The sequence below is a fragment of the Camelina sativa genome, chromosome 11, assembly GCF_000633955.1.
Source record: "Camelina sativa cultivar DH55 chromosome 11, Cs, whole genome shotgun sequence".
Classification (NCBI taxonomy): Eukaryota; Viridiplantae; Streptophyta; class Magnoliopsida; order Brassicales; family Brassicaceae; genus Camelina; species Camelina sativa.
In genome coordinates, this window is record NC_025695.1 from 37171170 (window position 1) to 37180961 (window position 9792).

At 31.0% G+C, this 9792-nt stretch overlaps 1 pseudogene; it reads right to left on the bottom strand.

The window, feature by feature from the left end:
- On the bottom strand, nucleotides 1-6964 carry LOC104725371 (annotated as a pseudogene).

Consider the following 9792-nt stretch of genomic DNA (forward strand, 5'->3'; position numbering starts at 1 on the left):
TACACAAGTTTAACTCGTACATTTCATTTTGTGTACTTATATATTCGTTATTCTACATGTTTTTATCTTACAGCTGATATATAATAGGTTAAATATGAATGAAATAAAAATATTTATATATGTGTAATTCTATATTGTAAATGTGTTGTACGAATGTCTTTTGTGCAACTATCTTTTGTAATTTCACACTACTACACTATACCCCACTTTCTCATCTATTTCACATCTCTTCTATTACACAAATAGTAAAAACTATCTATTTCTCAATTATAAATAGTAAATGTACTAAAATTCCAATTTAGTTTTGAAAATTTACTATTTTGCAAACAAACCTTTTTTTTTTTGTATTTGATGATCACTCACACCACTTCTTGAAGACTCGTCAATTGCTTATAAACCCCATCAGATTTGGAAACAAGCTCTCTATGACTTCCCTTCTCCACAACTCCTCCCTTATGTAACACAGCAATCATGTCTGCTTTCCTTATGGTTGAGAGCCTGTGAGCCACTAACACCGTGGTTCGTCCCTTCATCAGCCTGTCTAGTGCCTCTTGGACCAGTTTCTCCGAGCTCGTGTCCAAAGCACTTGTTGCTTCATCAAGAAGAAGCACTGAAGGATCCTTTAAAACTGCCCTCGCGATAGCCACTCTTTGTTTCTGACCACCTGATAACTGCACTCCCCTATCACCCACGTGTCTCTTGTACCCTTCTTTCATCATGATTATGAACTCGTGGGCATTTGCAGCTTTTGCGGCTTCCATGATTTCTGCCTCCGACGCGTTCTCGTTCCCATACTTGATGTTTTCGTATATGGTTGTTGAAAACAGAGCCGGTTCTTGCTGGACTAATGCTAGCTTGTTACGTAAGCTACGTAGGTTTATAGTTTTTATATCTTGCCCATCGATACAGATTTTTCCGTTGGTCGTATCGTAGAATCTCTTGATCAGTCCGATCACTGTGCTTTTTCCTGAACCACTAGTTCCCACGACCGCAAGAGTTTTCCCAGCTGAAACCCGGAGATTAAGATTTTGGAAAATGGTGATTTCGGGTCTCGTGGGATAGGCAAAGCTCACGGCTCTTAACTCTATATCTTCTTCGACCTGAGTGACCAATCTTAAGTTAGGCTGGTCCGGAGGTATTTCACTCGCTCTATGTAGTACCCTAAAAACAGAACCGAGTGCTTGAGTGCCCTTCACGATATATGGGGTTAACGCAAGCGTTTCTCCTACCTAGTAAGCTGTAACGAGCAATACCATGAAAGATTTGATACTATCCTCAAAGTTTGTCTCCTTCCGCTGAATCAAAACTGAAATGTACCAGAGACCAAGTGCGTAGGAACAGTAGGCGAGACATTGAGATAAACCGTATCCAAATCCAGAGATATGAACTTTGAGTAAGGCATTCTTGGTGGGTTTAGTTAGCTCGCAAGTAAACTGTTCTGAGATTTGCTTTTCAGCACAAAACGCAGCTACAGTTCTTATATTCACAATGGCTTCACGCGCCTTTGAAGTTTCCCTAGAGTAAGCCCTTGTGTAATCTCCTCCAAAGCCTTTTAGAAACAATTGTTGTGAAATATCATAGAGCATTTAACCTTATTCGGTTTCAAAATTAAAAATATAGTTGAGAGAGGATCTTTGGTTTTGAGTTACCTCTGTAAGAGAAGCTGTAATGATAAGAGGGAAACAAGCAGTTACTACGGCTGCAACACGCCAACAGTAGAAAAAGGCAAGTCCTAAGGATGTGACTGTAAGAGATATGTTCTGAACTATTGTTGAGAGGCGATCCGCTATAGCACTCCTAACCAAGGTTGCATCAGCAGATAAGATTGAAATGAGTGATCCAGTGTTATTTTCTTCGAGATCAAACCACCCGATTTCATTCGAAAGGATAGCTGAAATTGTTGTAAAGATATATAAATATTAAAGCATTAAACGAAACTCAAGATGTTTAAAATGTTTATTTTTACCTGAAAACAAGGATAAGCGAACTCGTGAAGTAAGACGCTCTCCCATAAGTGTATAGAAGTAATGTTGGAGGAGATATATAGGAGTAGTTATTACTCCAGCTCCAACAAAGATAACAATTACCTTTTCGACTTGTCGCTTGATCAGACTAGGAGAAGGCGAAGAAAACGTGATTAACACATAAGCAACCCCCATCGAGAATAGTGCCGGTTGTGATCCAGCAAGAACTGCACCGACTGAGCCAAGTAATGCATAAAGCCATTCTGGAGCATTCAGCTTTATAAGTTCCCATATCACTGAAGACGAGCTTAAATCTCCCCCATTTGAATTTTTTTCAGTCTTATCTTGGTCTTCCCTGAAGCTTGAAGTCCTCCTTGAGCTAGAAACTCTTCTTGAACTAGAAGATCCAGCTTGTGTTTTACAAGTTTCAGACATAATTGATCTCGAGTTTTCTTGAGGTTCTGTCTCTTGGCAATTCACAAGAGTTGCGTAATCTCCTCCTCTTGATATAAGTTCTGAGTGGCTACCGGTTTCCATAATCTGACCATTTTTCAATACAACAATCTTGTCAACATTTCTAATGGTGGATAATCTATGTGCAATGACGATTGTAGTTCTTTTTCCATGACAGTGTCAAGTGCTTGCTGAACAATCTTCTCTGATCCGACATCAAGAGCGCTTGTTGCTTCATCTAAAAGTAATATCTTTGGATTTCTTATAACTGCTCGAGCAATTGCAATCCTCTGTTTTTGTCCTCCTGAGAGTTGAGTTCCTCCTTCTCCAACCTATATCGAATGATTTGACCAATAATTAAATAAAGAAGAAATATGAGAAGATATATGATTATGAAAAACCAAATAATTTACTTGAGTATTGTAACCATTGGGTAATGATTTAATGAAAGAATCTGCGTTGGCTGCTTTAGCAGCTTCTATGATCTGAACCATACTTGCGTTCTCTTTACCGAGAAGAATGTTTGAAGCTATGGTTGTGGCGAATAATGCCGGTTCTTGACTCACTAATCCCATATGTTCTCTCTACCATTTAAGCTTTAGGCTCTTGATGTCATTTCCATCCAAGAGAATCTCCCCTGAGCTAGGTTCATAGAACCGTTGCACCAATGATATGATTGTGCTTTTCCCTGAACCACTTGGACCGACAAATGCAAAAGTCTTGCCTGAATGTATTGTGACACTAAGATTCTCAAAAACCATGCTTGTTCTAGAAGGATATGCGAAAGAGACTTGATGAAACTCAATCCTCCCAGCTACATTTTCCAATGATGTTCCATTGTCTCATCTCTCAGAACTTTCAAGATTGTTGTTTCCTATCATTTTAAAAATATTTGCAGCAGCAACTCTGCCTTTCGAAATTGCGGATAAGCTAGGCACGACACTACCCAAGGCGCTGAAAGTGTAAGATAATGATTTGTATGATGCAATTTGATGATATATCAAGAGAAATTTTTGGATATTTACTTACAATCCACTATAAATGACATTGAGGATCGTTGTGAAGGCTTTTGCACCGTTGGTTTTGCCGTAGCGTACAAGAATACTTGCATACCAAAAAAGCAATGCCCAAGCACAAAACAAGATGCTAAATGTTAATCCAATTCCTAAACCTTTAGCAATACCGCTCCTTTTACTGAGTTTTAAAGCTTCCTTGAGAGACTTTGAGTAAGATTTTACAGCTTTCTCTTCACCTACAAATGCATACACTGTTCCCACCTGTGACATAACCTGATAATCAATAGAGAATTATGTTAAAAAACCAATTAAATAAAAATAGATCCTAATATTTTATCTATGTTTTTGCTTTGATTTCCCATTTTGTAGCATATCATACAAATTATGTTGTTAGTTTGGCGTTTGCCTTTAAAATGTTTTAGGGACATTTTTAAGAATATACTAAATTTTTATAGAAATTTGAAAATTACACTCAATATTATAGTTATTTGAAAACTACACATTTTGAAATGAAAATTGACAGATATACCATTTTATTAAAAATTATTTATTAAAAACAAGAAAAACTAATTCTAAATTTTAAAATAGTTCAAATTTAAAAATAAATTACTTTTTAAAATTGGTAAATATGGAATAAATTATTAATAAAAATAAATTATAACAAGAATATATTTATTGTATTTTAAATAATGATTACATGAATCAATTTTTGGTCTTAAAATTTTGAATAAAGAAAAAGAATTTAAATATTTTTTTTGAGATTATTTAGATTTAAATTTATTTAAAAATAAATAATTCAAGATTATACAATTTACAATATATATATATATATATCAATGTTTTAGACTTATTTTAATTAATGTTAATTTTTATATAATGTCAACTTTTTGAACAATCGTTTTTTTTACTTCTGTTGACTTAATTATCTTTGTCATCGACTTATATTAAAACATTTGATTTATGTTATGGTTAGTGGATTTATAACATAGTCGATTCTTTTTAACTATTGACTTATTTTTTTGTTCATCGATTTATATTTTCTAATGTTTATTTATTTATTTATTGTTGACTTATTACATTTTACATTGATTTATTAATAAGATTGATATTTTGAATGGTTGATTTAAGTTTAATTTCTGTCGTCTTATTTATTTTTCCTTCTATTTTTTTAAAATTTTTTTCATTTTTTAATTATTTTTTACATCGTCGACTTTTGATGATGTTGAATTATTTGTTTTATTTATTGACTTATATTTTGTTCTCATCGATTTATTTTGTCTTAGTAGACTTATTTAATTTTACGTTGACTTATTAATATTTTTGATTTTTTGAACTATCGACTTATATTTTATTTCTGCTGATTTATGTTTTTTTTTGTTGACTTATATTTAAAAAGCTGAATTCTTTTTCTATTAATTGATTTGTTACACAGTCTATTTTTTTGAACTGTTGATTTATTTTCTAAAAGCTCACAATATTTGAATTTTATTAAACTTAATAATTTTTAAAATAAATTAAAATTGTGTAACTTATAATTCGAATTTTCAGTAAAATATTTTATATATCGAAATCTATATTTATTATTTAAAAAAAATTATTGAATGAAAAAACTAAAGAATTATTAGTGAATTGTATATATTTTGAAAACTAATATTATCTGAAATTTTACTAAACATAATTCTTAAAAGAATAATTGTAATTAATTTTATTTTATTTTTATATTATAAATTTTTAAATTAAATTATAAACAGTACAAGATATTTTAATTAATACTTAAGGGCATATTTTATTTATTTTATCTGAGTTTTAATCTTTTAGTTATTGATTAATATTATATATAATAAATTAATTTATCATTTTCTAAAAACAATTAACAAAATTTTGAATATCTAGTTTCAAAATGTTTTTAGAAATAATTTTGTCAAATGAATTAATTTAGTTATATTATATTTTATTTTAAAATTTTAAATTAATTTTTAATTAAAGACAAAATAGTCATTTTGTGCAATATATAAAAAATTTAGTATAGATTTCGTATTCCTACTAAAATTAAGATATGTATTCAAAAAATTTCATGTTTTTATGGTCAATTTTCTTTTCTTTTTTTTGTGAAACACTTTTTCACATGTAAACACATATATTAATTTCTAAAACAAACCTCTTCTGCGACTTTTGCTGCATTAGCATAAGCAGCTTCACTCTTCTCTGAGATTGTAGAGATGACTATAGCCTCCTACTGCAACTGCTATCAATGGAACCACTCCTAATGTGAGCAACGTTAGCTGCCATACCGACAAAAAACCGATGACAAATCCCGCAAGGAACTGACATAAGTACCGCAAAACATGGCCGGTCTGAAAAACAAAACATTTCATCAAGTTTCAAAGTTTTTGTTTCGTCCTTATAATTAATTAGAAAGGGTTACTTTATCGCCAATTGCATCTTGAACCAAAATTGCGTCGCTTGAGATGTGGAAAATGAAGTTTGAATCTCTAGTTTGTGTATCGAAGAAAGTAATATCTTTTGCTAGGATTGATTTGAGATAACTTATACGCAATGGCCGTGTTTGTCTTTCCCTTGTTTGCATCCAACAAGCAACACCTGTCAAATTGCCAATAAACCATTTCAACTTTAAAACATGAAAAGCGTTCTTAGTACTATATATATATTAAAATAACAGATCAATGTTGCTAGACACGTACCGATCCAGGCTGATACCAAATTGACCAATCCTAGGTAGACCAAGTAGAGAGCATTCTTGAAACAAATAACAAAATTAGTATTAGGAACTAATTACCAGAAAGATCAAGAGGAAGAGAAAGAGAGAATCTTAGTTGGCGGTTTCTGAAGAAACCTGTGAAACGTGGGAAGATATGGCTTTAGGATCTTTATAAAGATTTCGAAGAGAATCTAGCATTCCACCGAAGAACACGAAGAAGAACGGAAGCGTAACGCCATGAATACAATTGCCTAAACCGCCTAGGAACATCAGAAAGCAATCAACATGATCTGCTGCACCAAACAAACCCATCAATGAAACTGATTCCTTCTTCATCTTTTTCTTCTCGTCCATCTTTGTTTCTGGCTCAGCCTGGATATTTCCATTAGAGGGTGGTTGTGGTTCTATGTTATCCATTTTCCCTGAACACTGACACAGTGACTAAAAACAGAGAAATTAATACTTGAGAGCGTAGATGAGTAGAGTGGGGATTTAGGGTGTTTGGCATCTAGTGTTTAAGAAGAAAGATTTAAGAACAACAGATTGGTTTAAGAATAACTATCTTATTAACTTAAAACTTTAAGCTCTCTCTCACAATCTCTCAATCTTAATATCTCAAACTCATAGGTTTATCACACATGGACAACTCTATATATATAGAAACTAATCCTAACACAAATAGTATTATGTTTAGATAACTCCTAAACACAAGCTAATCTTAATCCTTTAAGGAACCACTACTCGGTAGGATAAAGATGATTTCTTGCTTAAGCTATCATTTTCTTCGAGCTTATCCCAACATGGCAAGTGGGAAAAAAGGTATCATGCATAGGAAATATAGACAAAGTTCATTTCCCTCTCGCTCATTTAATATCACCATCTTTCTAACTAATTTTTTGACAACTCAGTAAAAGCCAGGTCCGCCCCGGCCGTAAGTGGACCATAACGAGTTCGTCTTTATCTATTTTTAGTCACTGTATACATTTATATATTATGCAGTTATAAGAGTTTCAGACTAAATAGTACGTAATGTATGTTTATAGTTTTAAGTTTCTTTTGAACACAACTCACGAGTATTTTTAAAACGAAGCTTCTTTAAAACAAATATGTGAGTATATATAGTTCTTCTTTTGTTTACATGTGTAACTTGTTTTCATTTATGCATGGTTCAGCTCCACGTGAGCACCTCTAACATCGATCGACGTTGGTAATTGCAGATAAATAATGTTCTGGAAATAATTAAATAATCTTTCGCACATCTACCTTACAAAAGACTAGACTTCTTCACAGAAACAATTTTTGTGAGTTTTAGACATTAAATCGAAAATCAAACTCTGATTGATTGGCTTTTTCAATCATTTAAGGAATAAGGTACGTTTACAGTTAGATAATTAAATTTCAGAAAATGTAGTCATAGAAAACGTGTATACGGTTCTTGCTTCTGATTTAACTAATATCACTATTAATTATACTAGCTTAGACCCGCAGGAGACCGCGGGATGTTATTCTATACATTTTGAAATACATTTAATGTTAAAATTATGATTTTTAATTTTTTTGAATTATATTAATCATGAAAATTATGGTTTACACAATGTTAATATATAGAAATAGACTGAAAAAACCCTACAAAAGTTTGTTACTCTGTAGTATTTGTTATTACAATTATTTACATTTAAGTCGGGTAAATTCAATCGTAAAATTTTCTTAATTCTACTATATGCTATGTTTTTTTTTCTCCTATTAATTGTTATGGGAGATATATTACTGTAGTTTTATTTTGTGGTGTATTTTTTGTAGTTTACAAATTTAATCATCTAAGTTTATATAGTTTGTGTTGTTCTTATGTTATTATTTTTTTGTTTCCTTTTGTGAATTACTTTTTTTCTTATAACAAGTCCACATATGTCAAAGTAAATAGACATATTTTTAATTTAGTTTGGTTTTGTGTTGTTATTTAAATACTATACTTATGTTAAACTGTTAAACTGTATACAACGTTTATAAAGATTAAGTTATTTTAAAAGTTATAGATGATGTAGTTTTCTTGAATTTATAACATTTGGTTTTCGATCTTAAACATTGTTTAATTTGTCATTGGTGTTATTATATGTGAATCTTGAGAGACAAAGAATATTTGTTATCACACACCAAAATTCAAACACTGCAATCATCACTGTGAAAAGGAATCACATAGTAAATGCATAAGCAATAAGAAAGACATATGATAATTTTTTTTTTTATAATACGCAACTGATTTACTCTAGTTTATGTATGCTTCAGTGCTTCACAAAGAGAGTTTATCCTCCCATCACGTTTGAGAGATTATTTTAGACTGTAGTTTGGTTCATATCCCTTATATATATATAAGCTTTTTTCATAAAAACAAAAAAATACTGACGTGTTACGCTTACAAAACCCTAGAAATGATTTCTTTATTGGGAAAAATGGCATAAAAATCCCCAACTTTCAAATTTGGGACGGAAAAAAACATGAACTTTCAAGATGTCGTTTTAATCCCAAAGTTTAGTTTGACTTTTTGATAAAATAGTAAAGTTTTGTTAACCTGGCCATTTTAAGCACGTTGTTAAGTTTCCGTTAACGGAGTTAATTTTCCGTTAACAATCTCCGTTTAGTCAAAGACAAGTTATATATAAGTTTGTTTTCTAACATTTGTTTAAAGAATGTAGTGGTCCATTGGTTAATGAGGTAGTTTGGTTTTCAAACTGCCGCAGGTTCGATTCGCTCTAAACGTAGGTTTTCTTCTTTTTAAAAATAAAAGATTATATGCGGATTCGAACTCGAGACCTGGCAGCCATTAACAACAAAATGTAACCAACTACGCTAGGTAGATTTTTCCCTTTCTTTATTTGTCCTCAGTTTTTTTATAGTATTTCTATTTACATAACATTGTATTTTTTTTAATGACACCCAAAATTTAATTCTTTTCTTTTCTTTATAACTTAATTATATCACTTACTTACAATTTCATAAAATTTTAAGAACTCTTGATTCATATGGTGAGATAATATAAAATTCAAATTAGAATAATTTCCATATGTTAAATTTTAATTATTATACAAGAATTTTATATATTCAAATAAAACTGAAAATATATACTACACAAATAAAATTTAGATCCCAAATAACAATTTTACAGATAAATATTATAGATTTTGTATATATAAATTACAGTAAAATTATTTAATAATTATTTTACTTTGCACATAGTGCGGATTGTTATTTAGAATAAAATAAACTGCTAAAATGATGTTAGATTACAAATAATACGTAACCAATATGTTTAAAGAACTTTGTGTCCCTTAATGAAGAAAATATCAAGTTCCCTCAACTCTTCAAAAGTTATAAACCCATCAAATCAAATCAGAGACACATAAAATAAACCATATAAGTATATATACACATAAGATGTAAACAAAAATCACATAGGTCATACTATCATAGTATTTCTAAGGTGAAAGCCTCAAACGTAACTTGTTCAGCCGAATATACTTGAGAAAATTTTCAGATTATTCGAGTTAATCAACCAAAACACAAAGGTTTTTCCCAAAATCAACATTAGAGTTTTCCTCTGGTTTTTTTTTTTTTTTTTTTTCAACAAAAGAATCAGCTCAGACGA